Genomic DNA, 23668 nt, shown 5'->3' on the forward strand with positions numbered 1-23668 from the left:
AAATTGTTTTGGTTAAAGTACTTTACACATTATATTTCGTAATTACGTTTCACGCGTTAAAGCGCGTCAAATGCATCAAATAATATTATTTAATTAAGAAATGTTCGTATATTTTAGAATTACTTGCTGTACATATTTTAATGTGTCAAATAGCACGTAGTATAATGTGTATTTGTTACTGTTTTGTTGCGGAGAGAGAGAGAGAGAGAAAGAGAGAGAAAGGGCATACTCTCCTTGACTTATACATTGCGTAGTAAGAGAGGGGAGAGAGCGCCGCGTACGTGATCCGTGATAGCGGTAAGCCATTCATTCTGAGTCGGGCAGGCGTAGTGTGCGCACGTGTTCTTACTCCGGTGTCGGCGCCGGCGCTGGCGCCGGCACGTGCGTCTCTCGTTCGCGTTCGGTCATCTCGAGGTCGAGTGCGTCGTAAACGTTCTTCGCGATAAAACTTAACGTGTTAAAATGCATCTAAATTGCTAAATACGTAAATATAATAATAATATATTCGGCCTTGGTGACGGCGCGGTATTTGTCTCGTAATCGCGATCGCGGTCGTGTTTCCGTTCATATATCTTGATTTCGGTTACGAAATTGTGTCAAGGATTGTATTTGATGCCGACTAAATGAGATTAGAGTTCGGTCGGTTGTTGTTGAAATAAATCGTTGGTGGGTCCCTTTTCTTATGCACTGTCTACCAGCAATAGATATCGCATTGAGAACGTCAACTGGAGAATTTAGGTCATAATTTACGCTCGGTAAAGAGGTCCGATCCAATTGATAAATGTTCAGATTGTTGAACATTTATGAAATGAGTGTTCCCTCTTGATCCGTCTACCAGCCTTATGACGTATCATGTGGACTGTCTGTATGATAGACAGTCCACATGATATGCTTATTGCTCATCCGAGATCATGCCTAATGAGTTTGAGTCGGACGAGAATCGAGCGAATCCCATTCGCGATCGATTCCCTCGATCGATTTCGTCTTCTTCCGCTTCGGACTTAACTCTTGTTCAGAGTTTCGCGACTTGTCGATTTCAAGTATAATTCTCGTGCGTGATAAAATAGGATTTTCGATCGTTCCGAAATTCGGGAGTGCCGTTCAAAGTATCGCGCGTAAAAGTGCGGGAGTGCCGTCCAAATTATCGCGCGTTTTTTGTATGGTTTAAAATATTGCGCGATTTTACTTTTGTGCCGTTTAAACAAATTTAAAAAAGTATATCGCGTCTGTAAACTAATAAATTCTGATGAGCCTGACAATTTGAGAGGAGGAGAAAGCCTAGGCGAGGCATCGGGAAACGGTGGAGCAACTCTGTGGTAACTTTTTATTTACCTAATAATTATTTATTACTGTACATTAATTTATTATTTATTATTAGTAATTCTATTTATATATTAAATATTATTATTGATTTATATGTTAAATATTATTATTATATATTATTAATTTATTATTTATAAATATGCGCGATTTAAATTAAGCAATTAATTGTTTTAATTCTTATTTACATGATTTAAACAAGAGGAAATTATAAAAAAAAAATATTTTCTATAAAACTATAATCTTATAAAAATGTCTACTTTTTAGAAGATTATAGCTTTTATTATTAGCGTTATTAAAAAGTTATTAGACAATCGAGTTTTTTTCAAAATTCATAAAATTATTTTGTTAATCTGCTTATTATTATATATATTGAATATAAAATTTAATATGTACAATAATCATTTTTAAAAATATTAATTATTTTTGGCGCTGCTACAATTTGAATCTTTTATTTGCATGTTATAGATCAATGTAGCGCCTTCACAATCTGAGAGGAGGAGGAGACCTAGGAGAGGCATCCTGCATCGGCGGAGCAACCCAAGGGTAAGTGTTATTATTAATATTTGTATATTAATTATTATTATAAATCACGTACACGAATTAATTCGATTTATTTATTTGAATAGTTTAAACGAGAGACTTAAAAAGAAAAACTTTTATGTAAATCTTATAAAAGTCTCTATTTAAAAAATAATTTTTTAGAATAATTATTTATAAAATTATTCAACATTTATATATTTGCTTATTATTGTACTCATGGAAAATAAAATTCAGCGAGTACAATAATATGTTCTTGAATATTAATTATTTTAAGCCTACTGTAATTTTATATTTGTATGTTACAGACAACGTAATTACATGATCAAGACAACTCCGCTGTTGCGCATCAGTATCGGTGAGTAACTAAAAAGCTTTCGTTTTATTAAAGTAACGGATTTGTAGATATTTGTAGAGATGGACATGTAGATTGTAAATAAATCCGTTGCTTTACCCCTTCGGACAGCGGGATAACCGTATGCATGTGGACTCTGGATCAAATTTAAATCATAGAGGAATTGCTTTTTATATACGTATTACATTCCAAGATAAAATTTTATATTATATTCTTTATTTGTTATTTTTAAACTTTTGTTAAAGTAAATATATTATTGTATTTTTATATATAAAAAAATTGAAGAAAAAATAAAAATATATGATATTTATTCCAATGTCATGCAAGACATACATGAAATATTTATTTCATTTATACATATATATGTATAAAAGTTTTATAAAAGAGTTTTAAACATATTTAAAGATACAGAATGACTCACCGTCAGAGGGTTAAAATGCATGCTATGTATTTTACGTATAAATTATTTCTATTTTATTTTATTTTATTTTGATTTATTTGTATTTGGGACTTTTGACGACTGAACGTACACGTCTAAAAAAAACGATAATAGTATCAAACGACTATAAAATTAAAACTAAAATGATGAGCAAAAATTTGGCGTATTCAGATCGGGACGTTAAAAACTGACGTGCAATGAACTGTATATGCAGTAGCATATTTATGTATATAATAGGTAGAATTATCTAAATTTTATATAATATATATAAATAAATGTATATAAATAAATTAATAAATATAGCTTAGCTTTAGCACTAAATATAAAATATAAAATTAATTTATTACAATTCTAAAAAATTATGATAAATATTGACATTAACAAATCCAGCATTATATAAAGAAGCTTTACTATTACACAATTTATAGAATGTTCCATGCACTCAATAGATCGCACAATTTTAAATATAAATATTTAAATTAAATTGGAAATTTTGTTAATTCTCTACATCTGTCTTTAAACATGAAATTTATTTCTCTGTTATAAATGTCGATTATGTAATAATTGTACATGTTTTTTATTTTATTAAGGCAATTTATCAGTTTTGGTAAAGCAAATATTTAATTATTTATTTCATGACGTATAATGTGAGAATTAAAAAAATATATAAAATATTTTAAATAAAATTGAATATATTTGAGAAATTGAGTTAGGAAATTAATAAAATAGTACACTTTGAGGGAAGATATATTTTCTCTTTTATTTCAAGAGTATTTTTCCATTATTATCATAATGCCGCTGTCCAAATACAGTGAATAGTATTGCGTTCGTTTTCCGGAGAATACTTCTCTATCCGAGGAAGATGAAAGAGCATTCGCGAAATCAAGTTTACCATAAACCGAGTCTTTCATCTTTCGCCGACGTTGCGAGAGATCCGCCGACGCCGCCAGATATCGCCACGTGATCGGCTCACCGGCCACACGACCCTCGACCGCGATACCTTCACCAATCAGCGCGTCAGATTTCCACCGGCGCCGCTGCGGACGCTGGCGCCCGCTCGCAGTCGCGACAGTCTCGCGACGAGATGTCCTCCGCGGTGGACTTGTCCGGATGAGTTTTGCGTCTTTCCCGTTTTTGCAGGACAAGTGACCGTTGTCCGATGAACATTACCCGCATACCGTCAACATGCCTGTCGCAGCAACGTCGATTCGTCATCGTCGTCGTCGGGTCGCGCCGTTGATTCGATAAGAGGGGAAGAGTGTGAAGTTAGATGAGTGAGCGAACTCTGAGAAGCGGCGCGCCCGAATCATAAACGCGTCCTCGCGGATCAAAGCCGGGTTGCGAAAGCTGCAAACAGTTACGGCGCCACCCGATTCGATGCGATCACGTGGCTCCCTCCGTTTGTCCCTCCGACTGTGTTTACTCCCGTTCGTTCGATCTCGTGTGCGCGCGCGATCGCGAGTGCTGAATTGACGAACAGTGCCAACCAACGAGCGACCTCGGCGCGTTCATCTCGCGTGCTTGGAATGTGACGCTCGTCTACGTCTTCCTGTCGATGGAGCCTGGATGCTGCGTGTCCACGTCGAGGAGAAACAGTGTGGCTGGCATCGAATCGACAAAAATCGGCACGGCAATAAAAGTGAGTGTACAGTATTGGATGTCCTGTTGTTTATATGTCTATCTCGGTCGCGGGAGATTACGTCACGCTCACTCACGTGACAGCCGGCGGCGAGAGATATCGCAATCGGGAGAAAGAGAGAAAGACTTGGAATTCTTTCACGAAATGTCAGGCACTTTTATTACAAGTGATATTACTTATGATGTTAGTCTTGAACTACAGTTCGGGAATTTTTAATATTCAGCGAAATATTTAAACAAGTATTATATTTAGAGTATTATATATATATATATATATATATATATATATATATATATAAATATATATATATAATATAAATATTGCATAGGAGCAAAATGATGATTGATATAAAATATTATAAGAGTAATACACAATTATTATTATTACCTAACTCATGATTATCTCATCTTCTACCAGAAATCATCGATCAATCAATCTTGACTTGCATGTACAGTGATAAATATCTTTCTTTCTGTCTCTGATTTGTCAAGATTTAAAAATGACGTTTTAAACGCTCGCATACACATATTTGAGTACCGTATTGTTTTCGGAATTAATACTGCAGCAAAGTTAATGCACCGAAATTATACGATTCATTCGTTTAACGACACATATGAAACTACACAAATCGCGTATTTTGCATTAATGCACAACATGGACTAATGAAATTGTAGTAACAAGTTTGCGAATGCTCTGCAATTCGTTGCTTATTAACCCACCGAATGCGACTCTGAAATTCCGGGGTTGTAATTTTGCATGCTCGTCTGTGTATAAATGTGCCTAGACACAATTACTTTTGACATGTTGAAATCAAACTTTGCACATTCGCATGCGCAAATGTGGAAAATTGTAATAAATGTTGTAGTTTCAATGTCGTGCAGTTTGTTAATTTCGAGTTTATACAATATAACAGCTTGTTTTCAGGAGCAAATCTTTATATACATTTACATTTTTATACAGTAGAATTGTATTTAAAGAACAGTTAAAAAAAATTTTGATAAAATGGAATATATTGTTTTAATTTTTTTTAATTTAAAATTTTTTTTAATTATTATCTTTTCTTACAATTGCGGGATAAACTGTCGAGCAAAAGTTTAAATCTTATCATTTCTATTTAAGACAAAAAAATTATCTCTAACAAAAATATGTATAGAATAAAATTGCAATTGCGTATTTTAAAATTGTTAAATTATTGCATATTATATATTGAGTCCTCTTTATTAGTGGAAACGGCTGTAACAAGTCGCGCAGATAACTTTTAATAATGAATACAAATCAAACTTTTAATGCCCGTTGACAACGTCAATAGATTATAACGTTTTATAAAATTTACAAATTCGAAATTGTGCATTGTGCAAAAACAATAGACAAACGCCCTTATGTGCACAGTGACCTAAATGCGCGGTAGAACGCTTTTAACCTACGGAGACTAAGCGCACGCATCGATAAAAGTCGACAGAGCGGGGACGGAAAGTGCGTCCTGTGCTTTTTTCTCTGCAAAAAATAGTTCTCGCCTCATCACCGAGAGAATGAATCTTACCCTCCTTATTCATCAAGAATAGCGAGTAGCATTCTCTTGTTTATTTGAGAGAGGCTTGAAGTACGTCCGTGATAGCAAAAAACTTCGCTCTTCTAGAGAAATACTTTTAAGAAAGTTTAAGCATTATAAAGCGTAGAAATTTCCACACTAGAGAGAGAGAAAGAGATACTATATGTATTTTTTTTCTTCTAGTTTAAAAAATGACAGAGTTTATAAAGATATATTTTTTTGTTAATTTATAATATATAAAATTCTTTTATATACATATTTTTTTGTACTTCTAAAATTTGTAAATTAAATTCTATACATTTTGCGACATTCATAAAATTTTATTTTCAATTAATATTTAATATTTTCTTTTTTTCCTTCAATTCGGTTAATTCGGAATTGGTCGACGAGATAGATTAGTGATTATTAGAGATAATTATATGCATTAGGCGTGATATATTCCATATATGGATAAAGCGCGAAAATATCCGACACATGTGTATTTATGTATACATACATGTATATATTTTAAATACAATACTGCCTGCTTTTTGCATAAAATGAGACGAATTCTCTGTATGCTAATGTGTGCTATAAATCTCTGCGACGATTATAATCTCGGTGTGTTGCCATTATGTATGCGATTCAATACATTATGACAAATTTAATTCTCTTTCTCTTTCTCTCTTTTCCTCTCTCTCTCTCTCTCTTTCTTTCTCTCCTCCTCTTTCCCTCTCTTGAACCAGCTGATCGATGATTTGAATTTTGCAGCAAATTGTACTTTATTATGTCACGAGTTATTAGTTACGTTCAACGTGCAGTGATAATTATTGCTGGTATGTGGTTGATCGTACTTTTCGCACGGGAGGTAAACAGTGAAATCTGATAAATTTTACGCGAATATTATTGCGCAAAACAAAATGTACATTGCATAATTTTATCTCTTATTGATATATTTAGTATTAAGAGTTCTCGGATATGATATTCGGAGATAATATCGGAAAGATTTAATATATTCGATTGAAATTTTATTTTCGTATCTTCCCAACGAGAAAGTAATTTTGTAATTTCACAACAAAATTCAGGATTGTCGAGATAGAAATCGGGAAAATAATAAAAATAATTTCTTTGTATTGTGATTTTGCATATTGACGTTTATACTTCTCGTAGTAACATGATTCTGATTTTGTTTAAAAATTAAATTTACATTGCCGGTTGTTTTTACTACCGTTGTGTTTTACTTTCTAATAATAAAATAACACAGATAGAACTTCGCGAGTGTTTGTGTTTCATTAAATTTATTTTACGCATCACGATTTTTTTTGTATTTTTCGAATAAGCTTAATAAAGTTTTTTCGTAAGCAAATAGATTCTATTTGCAACATAAATGAATAATTGTTAACTATTTTATTCGTTGTGCTTTATTTTAAAATAATAATGCAGAGAATTTCATAATTGTTTTAATAAATTTATTTCACGCATCAAGATTTTTCGAAATAAGCGTAGTAAGGTCTTTTCACGAACAAATATATTCTATTTGCGGCATAATTGAATAATTGTTAGATACGTTACTCGTTACGATCGGTGAACATTCATTGCCGAAACAACAAGCGATTGCTTTCATGATAGGTGACCGTGACAACGTCACGGTTATAGTTGCTTGCACGTAATGTATTGAAATCATTCAGAAGATCGTTGAAACAACGGCCGTTATCGAGCACGTGGCTATGATTAATCGGTTGTCTCGATTATATATTATCGAAGCTGTCTGAATCGAACACCAGGTTTGGTATTGTACATATACCTGAACGTTTCCCAATGTTTCTCATCGATCTCTCTTTGATATTATCTCGAAATATAATACAATTACGATCAGTTCTCTCTCGATTCTCGAACGATCGCGATACAATCGCAAATCGTGTGATACTCGGCCATTTATATGTTGCAGATTATTGTTTGACCAATAATCGTATTTATGTACATAAATTGGTTCAGATAACCTAACCATATCTCTTTTTCTGGTTTTTCAAATTACTTTCATATATCCGATATGATTTTAACATTGATTTTACCGTGTGGTTCAAATAACATGAAAATGCGAAGTAGAAATTCGAATTTTATTATTTTCCAGAGCATAAATAGAATTTTTTCGTAAGAAAATGTCAATTTATTTTCGCAATTTGATATTATTTTTAGTCATTTTCAATGATGAAACTCATAGGTATCTTTAGTAATTTATATAGTTTATTTAATAGTATAATATATTTCTTAAATATTATTAAAGCATTCATACATTTTGTTTTCCTAGTTACATTTATTTATTACCTTCACATATGTCTGCTTTTAAAATTGCGTTCTGTTTTACATTTTAACAAGCTATTATAATATGACGAATGATGAATTATTATATATTTCTCTAAAATAAAAAAATATAGTTTTTTTTTAATAAAATAAGCATAAGAGAAAATGCTCGAAGCGAATGAAAATATTAACATGTGCAAATACATACACAACGTTGCCCGCTATATTTCATGGTAGCATCGAGAGAGTTTATATTTTCAACTAATTAATTGCTTGTGGCCTTCACAAAGGTGCATCATATTACTTTATCTACTGATTTCCTTCTCAAGCAATAAATTTTAATATATAAATTATTTTAATAATACATACAACTCTTTATTTGACGGTTATAATATATCATATGTATTCTATAAAGGGCAAAAAAATTATATACATATATACTTAAATGTGTGTGTGTATATATATGTATATATATATATATATGCATATTGTATGTATATTATTTATACAGAGTTATGTATACATATATATATATATATATATATATATATTCAAATTACATAAAAATATAATGAAGAATTATTTTTTCTTGTTAAATTCTAGGACAATATAACATATATAACAGCATTGTTAAAATTTTCAAAAGCTTAAAATAGTTTTTAAAGTATTTGTTTCTCGCATTTGTTTCTTTTACAATATAAAACGTCGTGTGAGTAAAGTGGATCAATATTGTTTTCTTGTTTCCGTCGTTAGAGAGAACTCGCTTCCGCGGTTGCTTCGACATAATTTAATCAGGGATGCAATTCCGTCGAAGAGAACTGACTCGCGTCGAACCAAGAGACAAGGAAAGTTTGCCTCGACATAGGATTACTTAATTATGGAACTTATCTCTCTCCCCCCAATTTCTGCTTTTTTGAACAGTCTTTTTATCTTTTTTTTTTGTAGGTACAATTAGTATACACAAAAGGCCTTGCCGAATCATTTGTTAATGACACTGTTCTCGCAACCGGAAATTTGACATAATTCGCGAACGTGACAAAGACGGACGCTGCAATCTGTTATTTCTCGCAGATGTAGTGCTCGACACTTTGGTATAATTGATGCTTCTTGCGAGCCATTACAACATTGCGATTGAAGGAGCTATGCCACGTTCTTATGAGAAGTAAATTAATTTCGTGAATAACTAGTCTTGACAAGACTTGAGGACTTTCTTGGTGTGAAAAGCATTATAATCGACTCCTATAATGACAAAATTCAGCAAACAAAATTTTCTTTTTTTCTTATAATTTTAAACATGAATTTTATAAGAACCATATACGTATATAACTATAATAATAATAATATTATACATGTAATTACATATATATATTTTTATTATAATAACAATTAAATTTCTCAAAAAAGTTATTTTTTTAACATTTCTTGTTCAATTTATTTTTTTTCTCGCCAATTTTTCTCTAGGAACATATCAGCCTTGACCTCGAGGCTTTTTCAACTTGTATTTTCTGAATCCACAGGGAGATTCGAGAATTCCTCAATCACAGTTGACTTTACCGATACACGGCTTACTATCTACTCTATCTATTTTACCCTCTACTATCTATTTTCGTATCTATTTTCGCGTATAGTTCATACATAAAGGAGCTTTTCTCCTTTAGCGATTTCAATTTTGGACTACTACCCTTCTCGGCCATTGCTGTTACCATTGTAGCCTCGGGCTATCCGAACATTTAAATATGTAAAGGGAATGGAATATATTGTCAGGAATACTTCCTAGTCGAAGTATTGTATGTTTATATTATTAAATTGATATAATTGATGTTGATTTCAAACAGACGTGGCAAAATTTCACATTTTTTGAATAAAATTTATGCTATGGTAAAAACATCGGCATTTTCTGGAAAAAATCAGCAAACACTCGAGTTTTCTCTTAAAAATGTTAAAATAAATGGAAAACCTTTTTATCGATATTTGTTAATTAAAGGAGTATTTTCTAATTTAAGTTTTATTCAAAATAAAATTAGTAATAGATTAGGACTCATAGTATCAAAATATAAATTAGTTTTTTGTTAAAAGATATTAAATGCGGATTTGATTTACATTAATAAAAATTCTTAATTCTGTTATTATTACATTTTTCTTATTAAAAATTAATATAAAATTTAGTGACATTTATATCTCGAAAGTTTTTGCTTAAAATATGTCACATATTAATTTGAATTAAAAAGAACTTTAGTGTTAGATTGATTTTACTTTTAACCATAATGATTAATATGGTTTATTAATTAAAGAAAAAAAATTTTTTTTGTATAAAATTATATGAATATATTTTAGTGTTAAATATTAGTTATTTTTATAATTTTTGTCATTTTATTTTACTCGATAAAGTCTAGAACAGTAAAACCAGACATGATTTACATGATTTTTCCCACTCACTGAATTTTTCTAACTCTGATTTTAAAGCACTCTCGATTTTTATGACTAGCTAGAAGCTAGATATTTGAGATGTGCTTTTCGCCGCCTTTAATTGTCGAGCTAAAATCATTTTATCTTCGTATCGGTTTATATCTTCGATAAAGATTACTTTTATATTTTTTATTGCACTTTTAATGGTATGTTCTTATTGTTAGAATCAATCTCACAAGTTGTTCTTAAAATGAAAACATATAATTATAACACGCTTCGTATCTTTGTTTGTTTGCAAAATTTTGTGAGATTGAAAGACGCTTCTCAAAGTAAAATGTATATCACATAATCTGGACAACCAACGGAAAGTAATTAGAAGTTCGTTGCACGACTGTTGCTGCGAGAAACTTCTGTATGGGTGAGAAAGATTACATCGGGATTTTTCCATTGCCGAGATCTCGTTTCCAACATTTCTCGCATTAGTGTTACTTTTTCTTTTTTTTTTCCTCTTTTTTTTTTCTTAATGAAAGATTGTTGGTAATGAAAACGCGGCGAAACTTAATCGACCCTTGAACTTTTCCGATTACACGTGTCTTCTCACCGACTCTCGCAGTGCTATTACTAGCTTATTGTTAGCACGAACAACTTGTCGAGGAGAATTAATCCATAAATGCGTACGTGAGTTTTTATGCCAACAAACTAGCATGATACGATGAATAATATAATGACACACCGAAGTGTTTACGAAAATTAAAAAAGAAAGATAAACATAAAAAAAGCAATTTACTTTTTATTTGTAAAAACTCTTAAATTATTTGTAATGTTAGTTGCAAATATAACACATATAGTCAAATAAATATTGTAATAATTTCAAAACCAATGTTGAATAATTAAATAATTTCGATACACGCAATTGTTGAACAAGGAAATGATTTCCCGAAATAATTAATATATATTTCTGTTTATTTTCCCCGGAAATATATTTTCAGTTTTATCACTATTGTACAAATAATTTTTATTTACTTTTGTAATTTATCATTAATTTATTATAAATTATCATAATGTTTTTATGTAAAATTAAAAGTTAATCATCGCAAAGAGCAAACATCGAAGCTGAACAAAGACCAGTTTACTCTATCAAAAATTGATAAAGCGGAAGATGAAAACGTAATGGGCGAATGGACGTTCACCCGATATCACGCCCCCAGCAAAACGGGAAGATAATTAACATAGAAAATTCCATCCAATTTGCCATGGTATTTCTTCGTAAGTTTGTCAATATATTCCCAGCAAACTTGCGAGTTTGCGTCGTTCTTTCAGGAAAGCCAGGTAGTTAGACAGAAGATTTAGATTAAGTGCGCGGAAAGTTCTTTAAAAGCCGTTAACAGGAAATTACAAGACTACGTTAACAAGATAGCAATAAATAAATAATAGACAAAAAAAATAAGAGCTGATACGAGAGCATCCATGATTGGAAAGGAGGAAATATTAACAATTTTTGTACATCAATCATTATTTTCTGTCGGGAAAAGATATATATCCATGTTCAGCTTTAATTATTTGTGCGTATCCAAAAGTTTGAATGAACGAACAGTCCTTCATTCTGCAGTGCTATAGTGACGTAAAAAGTACGTGGACCATTAAAGAGGGAAAAAAGCGTTTCGCTTGTGCGGTTGATGGATACGCAATACGTGTCTGGTGTTACGAGAAATGAAACTCGCGAAAGTACTCGCGAAATATTACTCCGGACGGATATGCACAGTTTTCCAATAGAAATGTTCGTTTGCCCGTCACGTCCCCTCGCTTCCGGCGATGAAACTTGGGTTGTTGGAATCGTTTTTATTTTAAGAACAATAAGAGATCGTTCTCTTCGATATATGCTGAATTTTACATGAGTTTTCGTTAAATTCTTTTTTGTAGAATTAGTATATATTAAAATGGATTTAATATGACGTATTAAAATACGTAATAGAGTAGAAAAATTATAATAAAATTACATAAATAAATATAGAATGAGTCTCTTTTATGTAAAATTCAAATTATTTACGATTATTCTTTGCTCTTCATAGCCTATTTACATTCGAATTTTATAATAAATTTATTTTGCGTATTTTAAAAAATTTGACTATGAAATATGTATATGTATGTATATGTGATGTTAATGTCATAGAAAAAATTCTTCTTTAAAAAAATTATCGTTAGATTGTAAAATTATAACTTTATTGCTTTATTTCATTTTTATTTTATTGTTTTATTACTTCAAAGGCTTGAAAATATTTCATATTATCAACGTTTCTCTTTAATATTTAATCGGAAATAAGCGTAGAATTGTATTATATTTCCTGTGTATTCAGGAATATATTATATTATACCTCATTTCCTTTGCGTTAATAAACGTCGATTTTATTTCGGCATAAAAAAAGAAAAAAAAGGCTCGTATGCATCGAAGCGCATATTTGGCAATGCACAAAATTCGTTGGCGCGTACTCAGATACACAGACATAGGGTATATACAAACGGGAGGATCAGTTAACAATCTTTCGCTCATTTGTGCGGCAGTAAGCGCGACGGACATTATTAGTTCCGGGCCGGAGGCGGAAATGCCCCCGAATTCTCCATTGTTCCGTCGTTGCAATTATCTGACCTCTCCACCCTCTTCCTCTCTTTTTGGCCACCCTCTTCCGACGCGCCTGCCACATGCAGACACACATATACACGTAGTATGACTTGGTATCAACCTGGCCTGGTAATTCGTTGCGAATTGTTTGATCGGGGATCCATTCGCCTAATTACATAGCCATTGACAACTTCCATTGCCGATCGAAATCTCTCCTTCCGAATTTGCGTTCAATAGTCTCCCAATAAGCGATTATTTAAAAAATGGTGGCTTTTAAAAAAATACTTTTTCCCTGACTAGGACAATTTCATCTTGTTATCAATATCGTGAATGGCTTTGTGTGTATGTACATTGGCGTTCATAAATGAGTAAAAGTCCGTAAAGTAATTTTTAATGGTATTAAAGTAATAAAGAGAAATTGAGCAAATTTGATCTTTAAATGGATGAATTAACAATTGTTTCAATATTTTATAATTATATTAACTTAATATTGCATATTTATATAATTATATAAAATAAATACATATATAATTTTGATACACAATTAATAATTAATATGCAATTATGTGTTTAACAAAAAATATGCGGTAATATAAACATGAGAATAGATTATTAAAATATGAATAATTATCTTTGGTTGAAGGAGCAGGAGGAGAGAGGGGGGGGAAAGGGGTATTAATGTTAAATTAAAAAAAAATTAAAATTTGGCAATAGAATAAAATTGTATGATGAAACAAAATTTGACAATAAAATTAAATTTATCTGACATTTATTTCTTCGTGATAAAATAACGCAAGTTAGCAACAAAGATACAAGAAAATATAGAACGCAAACTCTTGAAAGTTAGAGTTGAACATCCTTTCTATGATGAAGCGATACATTTCCAAACTTATGAACGTTATTGTACAACACACTCCATGGCTCTTACGGAGAAAGATATATATGCTGCGCGTATTCTCTAAACATAATTCTCCAACATTCGGACTCTTGCATTACCTGTTGGTAACAGTTAACAGTTAACTTAGATATAGTGTTGAATCATGTAACATTGGCTGGTGTTTATTAGCAGTTTTAGACTATTCCATAAAGTGTTGGTTACATGGAAGTGCTTATGCGAGTTAAGTGTACTCATAAAGTAGCGTCAAGCTTATTGCGTAACTTTTCTCTACCCATCATATTGCGATATAAATTAGTCCACTATATTTACTTTATATAATTGTTTAGAGAAAGTAGACATTTTATACATATTTTATATAACTTATAATAATTAGTTATAATAAAGTTTTATAATAATGTGTGGTAATAATTTATAGTAATGTGTCATACTTCTCTCGTATAAAATCTTAATGATTATACATTTTATTTTATTATTTTGGGGGATTTATTTAAAAGTTTATTTTTAGAAAAAAAGGAAAAAAGTTTTATACTCACAATTTACTCGACGAAACGACACTTTCATGTTCGCATTTATACAATGTTTCAAATTGTTAAAGTATCATATTTATATTTTTTAGTGCTATCCGCGATTATTAGATTTTAATTAAAAAGTGAAAACTGCATTTTGGTTCTGGCTGACGCGGAATTAATTTCAACAGAATTTCGCGTTCTATGGAGCAAGAGGATTGCTCTATGAAATGCAGAAAAGTAGCTCTGTCTGGTTATCTCTACATATACGTGAATATAATCCTGCGAGTGAGTATCGTTTCGTCTCTCGAATGTCCCTGATAACAATATAATTCCGGGTTCCTTTTCTCCCTGAGGGAACGCAAACTCGGATTATACTGAAACCACCCGTGGCTTTTCCCGAAAAGCCCCATTCTCAACCTTTTCATGAACAAACTCGCTGCTTTATGTTTGGTAACTGCAAAATCATTTTCCAACTGAAAAGATTTTGCCTAGCTAGCACGCGTTTCGTTGGTTTATCTCGATAAAAGAATGCTCATTATCCAGTTTAACCGCTTATTCTGTTTAAACATTTTCGTTGTCACATGAGCGAGAGAGAGAAAGAGAGAGAGGAGAGAAAGAAAAATCGTTTTCGCTCTGTAATTATGAAATACATTATATTTAATCTCTTATAATCTCACATAAAATCACACAATAAACCATACGTATCTACATTTACTAGATATATTTTTAAATTTTATATCAGAATACACACCTTGTATCTATTTTTATGTAAAATTTTATAATGTGAGCTTTAAATTATTAATAGAATTATTATTTAATTATTATTGAGTATATTTAGTTTTGTGAAATTTTTTATAATCCTTGTAATATGTACAACTGAAAACAATTAAAAAGTTAAAAATATAATATATATGATATAAATTAGAAGAAAGGGAGATATTAAATTAATTGCCCGTTTTGAAAGAGATTTTGTTTTAGATTTTTTATTCGAGACTAAATCGATATTTAAATATCCTTCGCTAAAGATTGAATAGTTAGAAAATCGTCAAAATATTTGATTAAAAAAAAATTGTATGAGACATTCTGTACATCACCGAGCGAAATTAATATTGAGTAAAATGCAATTAGTGTTGCCTGACTGAAATAAAATCTATTGAAGTGCAGTAGACGGAGGACTGGGAGATTTAAACGAAACCCACGTAACGTTCTCCCAGGCCTCTTTTTATATTTTCCAGGACGCTCACAGTCGTCCAAAAGCCGCTTTTCCATTCGTTCGTTCTGAATGGAGGGAGTCTCCTTATTCGCTCACACAGACCACCCACACAGAAACGAAGAGGCAGTATGCTGTGCATAAACGAGACTACTTCTATTGTATCACCAATGCAATTTCGGTATTCAGCCCCGCACTGGAGATAAATATATTATATATTATATAATATTTATATATTGAGTTTTTCTTGGTATGATTTACTAGACGGAGATTTTATTTCTTATCAACATGCTTTTTGACGAAATATAAATTGACATCTTTTCTTGAGATTTTAATTTCTATTAGAGATGTTCCACTGCTCTGGAATTGTAATTTTCGAAGTTAATTATGATTATACATGAGTTTTTTTTTTAATGTATATGTGTTTATTAAAATATTTTAATTTTGTAATTTTTTTCGCAAAGTTTTAAGATACAAAGTTTTAAGGATATAATTTTTTTAACAAAAGGACTTAGTTTTGACTTTAAATATAATTTTTTTTAACAAAAAGGCTTAGTTTCGGTTTTACAATATTTTAATTTGGCAATTATATATAAGTAAGAGTACTTGCTACAATATAAATCAGGTAACGAGATAACAAGTCTCATTTCTATTGAATTATTATTATTGTCATGGTAAAAAAATGAGAGAAGCTTTCTTAAAGAGGTTACTCTTCGAAAACCCATTTCTATGCACCATCTGTATTCCTCGCGTTTCACTAACAAGGACATAACATGATATTATAGTTACTATACGTACAAAGAGAATTACATATATAAATTGGAAAACGCATATATTGTATCTAACGAGACTTCCCGTACACAAGAAACAGCGAGCAATAGGAATCGTGGAGATAATTGCACGGAGCCATCGTAAACATCATTTATAGACCTTTGATATTCACAGCTTATTTACTTGCGTTATTGCATGTATTAATGTAAGGAAAAAAGAATTAATGTACAATATATAATATATAAAATTTTTGCTGACTATAACATAATCTTGGCTAAATTAAGAGCAAATTTATTTTTATTATAGAAAAATAAATTTTGATTGTATACCCGCGTGCGCGTACGTTATTATGTAATTAATAATTATATCAAATAATTAAATGATCGTATAATTACATCAAAAATACGGAAAATTATATTTATCTTTGATAATATTATAAAAAATTATTTATTATAAATTTTAATTATATATAAATGTGAATTTTCGCAATATTATATTTTATCATGTATTGTCTGAATGAGTCACAGCATTCAGGTAAATTATCCAACATCATAAATTTATGTGAACTCGCGAGCTCGACGATGGAAAATATAAATGGCTGAATCAATAATCTCCCTAAATAATGATAGCTTATGTGTCATTCGATATTTACGTCGTCATGCCGCCCTGTACAATCCGTCTCTGCTCATTAATATTCCATTGATACAATAAATACGAATGGCATTAATATTGACGGCAAAAGAGGAACTAATGTGTCCAACATTGAATTACGGGACGCCGTATCCATACGCGTAATTATAAACGCTTGACGTTATTCGACAATCGGACGTCTAATTACTGACCTGACGGTCATCATTACGTCCCGTAATGATTCGTCGCGCGGAGATAATGATAACGGGAGTTGGAGTTTCGTGGGAGGATACGATGAGATAGGAGGGGGAGGGGGAGGGAGGGAATATTTCATCTTACCGGTAATGATCTCATCGTAGTCAAACAGTGCATGGCAACGCAAATTATGCGTTGTACGATGTCGACCGATCGTTGATCTCGCATTCGCGTTTACCCAGATAGCGCGTGACCGTCGTTGATTCTATGTGTGCAATAACCGCGGATATGCGGCAACGACCGCTATTTTCGATCGTAACTATCGCTCGTAATGTCGTAAGATATTGCACGATCATGTATAACCGCGACGTGATTTTAATCGTTTATGCGCGATTGGCGACATAAATATATAATCTGCAGTAATATTGACATAAATATTTTTATCGTCTTTTTTTTAAGAAGGTATACATAGCTTCTTTGAACAGATATATGTAGTTATAAAATATTCGTGCGAATAAAGTTGCATATATATTAATATCATAATAAAAGTACGAAATTATTTATGGTATTATACTGTAGATTATTTGTAGATTAATATTTAGATCGATATTAAAGAGAAAGATTTTAGGATAAATCTTTAATCCAAAGCGTGCGTGAAAAAATTGCGAGTTTAATTTTTAATAGATTAACGTAAATTTATGTAATGCACATTAAAAGATTATTTCGAGTAGACCGATCGGAGAAGAGAAATATATTATGCAAGCGGAATTTATGGAAAAATGATTATTTTCGCGAAATGCTGAAGTAGCGAATAACAATAAAAATAAAAGCGATGTTCTATACATTAGCTTATAATTATACATTTTACTCGGGATAATTGATCCAGGATGATCATCGCTTTTAGTCGCATAATGAGACACGTATGATATGGAATGTATAGACCGAGATTAACAATGTACCACCATAAAGGCGGGTTGTCTACATACGTAGAAAATGATGCATCAGGGAAATTGATAAAGGAACATATTATGCGGGTATATGTTTTGCAAATTATATCCCGAGGCACATTTAAAACTCGTACAGATATTTCCATTTGCGTAATTGAAGTAAGCGAAACGAATCATTTATCTCAGATTAGCTTATTTTCTGGTAGATATCATTTGAACCGAAGAGAATAAATTGACAAAAATGGCTGTATTCTTGCATTATACGATATAGAAAATATATGAACACAAATCGTAGAAGTTTAATTATATTTATTATATTTAATTCTAAATTCATCGAAAGTATTAAAGAATTCTTTACGTTAAAATTTTACGAAGATAAATAGATGAATAAAAAATTAATTTTTTTGTTAATTTTTATCAATTTTGCTTTATTTTGAAATTTTCAGATTTTACTACAGATTTTCTTGTGACAAAATATATCTAACAGTCGATTAAAAAGGCACAATTAATTTAAATGTCTATCACAAAATAATATTTTTTGTGCTATTTTTATTTCTTTTTTTAAAAAACTAATAATTTCATTTTATCATTTAAAAGCATCCATTAGTAAAATACATCGAACGGCACTTAAGTACTTTTCAAGGAGAATTGATCGCAGCTCGGAACTCTTAATTACATTACCGATTGACTTTCTGTGACCGCTCATTCTTCCGCGTTTCGCGAGTCGGCGGTTGCCGATGTAAGACTTCGATAAGTGTTTCTACCCGCTACTCGATACATCAATCCGTGAATCGGTTTGATTGATTAATAAGATTAATTAGAGTTTAACTACTTTTCCGTAATTCTAGTAGCTCCATGTAGACATAGAGAATTGTTTCAATTGAGATTTATATTAACTAACATTCATGAAATTAAATCTTATTAATATATATTTTTTATATTTATTTAATACACTCTTTCATTGATCTTCTGATAATGATTATAAATATATATTTACACAATAAAGAATTGAATTAATTTAATTTTAAGATTTTTAATATTGATGTAAAACCTAATAAATTATACATTTCTCTTTATTCGCATAATAAATTTCTCTATCATTCTTCTGATAATATATCTGATAAATTAAATTTACTAGTTTTGTAAGGAATCAGTTAAACAAAAATTAAAATTATTCGAACATTGATAAAACTGAAAATAAATTAATATGATTTGTTGTTTATTGGTATAATGCATTTTTCAAGTCTTTAATAACATATAAATTTCTATTTATGTATAGACAAACTTAAAAAAAATTAAAATTTTTTCTGTGAATTATTTCATAATGACAATTTTTGTGTGAATAAAAGATACAAAAGTTTTCTAAAATTTTATCTTTATCGTGAAGAATAAACATTCTTAATATCAAGATACCTTTTTCACCCTTTTACCAATGTTTGTGTGATACTTCGCGACGGAATAAAGAGATTGTTTCGGTTTCCGGCCTTATCTGACTATCTTGAGAAAGGTTCCGAGTGTAAATTGGCCTGCTTCCAAGATACCTCGTCAGCAGCCGGGGGCTTAAAGAGGGTGGCAACGGGAGCAGAGTGGGTGGAACAGAAAAGCAGAAAGACTCGAGAGTGCGAATATATATTTTCCTTATCAGTTTTTGCACGGAGAGAGTGCTCGAATGCCCGCACACATGACCAGCCTCGGGTCGACGTCCGATTTTAAAGCCCGTATTACGCGGATCAGCTAGATATTTTATAAGACAAGACCAAAGGACGCCACTGTCGAGACGGTTCGTATATACTTGTATGTACGTCTGACTAGATAAGGGAAACTAAAAGATAAAAATTATTCTATACAGGTATAGGAAATCATAGGAATCTTTGTATTACATCTCATTTTTATTTTTCTCAAGTATTGAAATATTAATTTCATGTATATTTAAATTTTTTATTGACATAATTTCGAGACGTTTAATTTTTTGTCCTTTTAAAACAAAAAGTAAGATCTCTCTTTTTTTTTATTCGAGCATACACATTTTTTAATACTTTTAATTTTCGCGACAAATCTTTATTTTGTTAAAATCTGAAAAAAATATTTGTTATTATAAATTAAGATAGTTTCAAAGACAGTACTCTAACAGCAGATTTTTTAAGTCTTTGGTATGTTATTGATCGAAGTAAACACCAGCACGGAGAATGAAAAATGGATGCTTATCTGGTATCTCGACATCTCTTGAAAACGTTATTCCTATAGCGCTTGCTCTAAATAATCGTCAGAATTAACAAAAGCACTCGCGCTAATTGCGACGGTAATTGTAGTTGCGGAAATTGTGTGCAGAACAAACTCTTTCTTCTCGTCTCGTTTCACGGAGGTTGAAATTACAGACTGAACTAATACAATGAGTAATATTCTAAGTCATGAAATTCGTTATAGCAATAGATATTTGCTGATATGAGAATGAAAAAATCATGTTAGAGAAATGAGTTGGACGATGCATTTAATTTCACTGCAGCTTTTCCCTATAAATGTACGATTAATTGTACAATTGTAATCTTGAAGAGACGCATGATTAATTGTACAATTGTAATCTTGAAGAGACGCATGATTAATTGTATAATTGTGATCTTGAAGAGATGCATAATTTTATATATGTATGAAAGAAATATAAAAAAAACGACTTTTGTTTTTTGCTATAATAAGTGCATGTGCAATTTTCTCTATTTAAGAATACATATATATATATTATTATTTCGCATCATTGAAAATAAAAGGTACCATGAAGATTAAAAATGACAATTGATTATAATAATTTAATACCAACAATATAACACAGATAATTTAATAATTAATATTTAATAACAATATATATAATAATTAAACTATAATATTTAAATATAATTATAGGAAAAAAATTAGCTACATATAATGCGCGCATTTGATACACGTAGAAGGAGATGGACACGTATGAATTAGAAGAAATTACCTGCCTTCAAGAAAATTGTTAACCAGGCCACGAATTTGTTAGATTGCTACGGTTAGCAAACGAGCTCGGAATGTTACGTTAAAAGTGGAAGCGGTCGGGTTTTGCACAGAGCTTGATTTAAAGTGGCGGATGTCGGGTTGCATTGTTTCTCTTCCAAGCTGTACGACAGAGGTGTGCTAGCCCTGTGCCTCAAGGTGCATTCCGCCTCTCTGCTCTTCATACTTAACACCCCGGTCATGCATAATACAACGCGTGCATATAAAACTAGCAGTGCTGTATCGTCGCTTCTTATGAATCCCATAGACTTGTCTTTGTACTTCTCTCAACGTTTCTTCTCTTATTATCATTTTATATATCTTTCTACACTTTATTATAAAAGTTGTAACAGACTTGGTTGCACATAATTAATATATGTTTGCGAACATTAAAAATTAAGAGTCTCTCTCTCTCTCTCTCTCTCTCTTTCTCTAAACTTGCTAATATATTTTATTTATTTCACTCAATCTTTTAGCGATAATCTTTTCGTTTAAAAAATTATATCAATTAGTGTAATGTTGCGGTTGAAAAAAATATAATTCAAATTATCTAAAGTATCTTTATTTTAAGATCTCAGAGTTATATAAATTCGAAGTTTTTCTTTCGAGAAACATATTTTTGCGTTTATATTCTGGATCACTCGGGAATTGATGAAGGAAAATTTAGTAGCAAGAAAATTATGTTCGATCGAAGATCGAGTAAAGTAGTAGGACCAAAGTAAATACAGACCTGGTACCTGGAGAAGGTGCATCAGGACGCGAACTGAATATTCCCGTGAGAACTTCACCGGGCGGTATCTAGTCTCGTCGCCTCGTCGGTGTTTCGCGACGTGAAGATGTATTGAGCGGATAACTGCATGCACGGTTACATTAATTATACATCACGGAAAAGTGCGTAACAACGGTTCGACATACACACGTATGCAAAAAAAAAAAAAAAAAAAAAAAGAAAAAATTGATGCGTTATTTTACGTCTAATAGGAAACAAAGATGTCGCCATGTCGAGATGTGATAACGATTCTTTAATTTCTGGATATCAAATAGAAGTGAAACCTAGTCGAAGAAATTCCGAAGTTATAAGACGATAAATTATAACTTTGATTTTGTTCAGAATTTTAATGTGAGTAACGAGAAGTATGGCTTAAAGTCTTAATGTATTCTACGTTATTTTTCTTCAAAATTCTGACAATGATAGGAGCCCTTCATGATTATAAAATTTTGGTCTCTAAGTCAATAAATTCTCGTATTAACTCTATTGCGTATTGAAAAAATATTATTTTAAATTATTTTATTTAGCAATATATGTATAATGTCATATTAAAAAATACACTCTTTCTCTTTATTTTTATTTTTTTGTAACACGTTATAAAACCAGGACATCGTAGAAAATGTGATTTTTACAAATACTTGATGCACACACGTAACAGTATAAAACGGTGTATACCGTTGATTAAATCAATCTTCCCACATTTGTGCGCCTTCGTAATTAATCGCGCAAATGAAGTTTCTGTCGGGGCGTGCTTTTTTACCATTTCATCGTTTAATTACGGCCGGTTGGAAATGCTGTCTAGAACGTCGTCTGGCACGCCGGTTTCTAACTGCGCGCGAGAGATCTCGCATGGATACGTTAAGCGCATTCGCGGATCGTGGAACTGGCCTCGTCGCGAAGCGCGGCCACGGTTATCGCGATAAGCCACGCACTTCCGCGCGACATAAATAAAGTGAACATAAATTTTTGTTGTCGACGCGAGATGTATCGATTAAGTCATTAAACTTGCTCGTAAACTGACTATCTCGGTCTGGAATTTTTTCTCAACCTCGATACATCTTATTCTTCTCAAAGTCTGATTATTCTAATCTGACAATTATTTTATTATGTCAAACTTTTTTTTACATTAATTTTTACATAAAAATAATTTTTTATTATCTTGATATTTTTTCCTTCTCGATTAAACTTTTTTATTTTTAATACTTTTCGCTTTTTTAACAACTTACATGTATTTTATATGTACGCTATAAAATATAAGTATAATGTTTTATTTTAATATTTAATTTAAATATTAATTTTAATAATTGTATGTAATATTTTATTTTAATATTATATTTTGGTTTTAATTTATTTTAATATTTTATTTTAACCTTTTCTCTCTCTCTCTCTCTCTCTCTCTCTCTTTTTGTCCCTCACTCATTCACTTCATTTGAAGTCAACAATCTCGAAAATGACGTAAAACTAATGGCTGTCTCCGGTCATGACGAACAATATCCATCAATGACGAAAAGTTTTATAGAATAATGAGACTGATTTATAACGAGCTCGCTCGCTCGTTATTAATCAGTCGAGAAAAAGGAAAGTT

The 23668-nt window shown here is 31.2% G+C and overlaps 1 protein-coding gene across 3 annotated transcripts in view; it reads left to right on the forward strand.

The window, feature by feature from the left end:
* The first annotated feature begins 374 nt into the window (after positions 1 to 374).
* Positions 375 to 23668, forward strand: part of LOC140675425 (beta-1,4-N-acetylgalactosaminyltransferase bre-4) — a 103515-nt gene continuing 80221 nt past the window's right edge. For 2 of the 3 annotated variants that reach the window (XM_072909897.1, XM_072909900.1), the window contains exon 1: positions 3691 to 4293. The gene's annotated coding sequence lies outside the window, so the exon portion shown is untranslated. Of the gene's footprint in view, positions 1317 to 1788; positions 1867 to 2168; positions 2219 to 3690; positions 4294 to 23668 lie in introns of those variants that run through there. The other variant, XM_072909901.1, reaches the window with a different exon arrangement.

The sequence above is a fragment of the Anoplolepis gracilipes genome, chromosome 17 (assembly GCF_047496725.1).
Source record: "Anoplolepis gracilipes chromosome 17, ASM4749672v1, whole genome shotgun sequence".
NCBI classification, from domain to species: Eukaryota; Metazoa; Arthropoda; class Insecta; order Hymenoptera; family Formicidae; genus Anoplolepis; species Anoplolepis gracilipes.